The following is a 1,079-nucleotide window of genomic DNA, read 5'->3' on the forward strand; positions in this document are numbered from 1 at the left end:
ACAGTTTACCACTGCTATAATAGATATCAGTTTATCTAGAGCTTAAACAGTTTACCACTGCTATAATAGTCAGTTTATCTAGAGCTTCTTACAGTTTACTACTGCTATAATAGATAGTCAGTTTATCTAGAGCTTAAACAGTTTACTACTGCTATAATAGTCAGTTTATCTAGAGCTTCTTACAGTTTACTACTGCTATAATAGATAGTTTATCTAAAGCTTCTAACAGTTTACCACTGCTATAATAGATAGTCAGTTTATCTAGAGCTTCTAACAGTTTTACCACTGCTCTTATATATATATCAGTCAGTTTATCTAGACCTTCTAACAGTTTTACCACTGCTATAATAGATAGTCAGTTTATCTAGAGCTACTAACAGTTTACCACTGCTATAATAGATGTCAGTTTATCTAGAGCTTCTTACAGTTTACTACTGCTATAATAGATAGTCAGTTTATCTAAAGCTTCTTACAGTTTACCACTGCTATAATATATATCAGTCAGTTTATCTAGAGCTTCTTACAGTTTACTACTGCTATAATAGATGTCAGTCAGTTTATCTAGAGCTTCTTACAGTTTACCACTGCTATAATATATATATCAGTCAGTTTATCTAGACCTTCTAACAGTTTTACCACTGATATAATAGATAGTCAGTTTATCTAGAGCTACTAACAGTTTACCACTGCTATAATAGATAGTCGGTTTATCTAGAGCTTCTTACAGTTTACTACTGCTATAATAGATGTCAGTCAGTTTATCTAGAGCTTCTTACAGTTTACCACTGCTATAATATATATCAGTCAGTTTATCTAGAGCTTCTTACAGTTTACTACTGCTATAATATATAGTCAGTTTATCTAGAGCTACTAACAGTTTACCACTGCTATAATAGATGTCAGTCAGTTTATCTAGAGCTTCTAACAGTTTACCACTGCTATAATAGATAGTCAGTTTATCTAGACCTTCTAACAGTTTTACCACTGCCATAATAGATAGTCAGTTTATCTAGAGCTACTAACAGTTTACCACTGCTATAATAGATAGTCGGTTTATCTAGAGCTACTAACAGTTTACC

At 32.3% G+C, this 1,079-nt stretch overlaps 1 protein-coding gene across 1 annotated transcript in view; it reads right to left on the minus strand.

The window, feature by feature from the left end:
- Positions 1 to 1,079, minus strand: part of LOC111083594 — an 11,571-nt gene continuing 10,492 nt past the window's right edge. The window contains exon 4 of the mRNA XM_022380209.1: positions 1 to 175. The gene's annotated coding sequence lies outside the window, so the exon portion shown is untranslated. The remainder of the gene's footprint in view (positions 176 to 1,079) is intronic.

The sequence above is a fragment of the Limulus polyphemus genome, unplaced genomic scaffold (genome assembly GCF_000517525.1).
Source record: "Limulus polyphemus unplaced genomic scaffold, Limulus_polyphemus-2.1.2 Scaffold10222, whole genome shotgun sequence".
NCBI classification, from domain to species: Eukaryota; Metazoa; Arthropoda; class Merostomata; order Xiphosura; family Limulidae; genus Limulus; species Limulus polyphemus.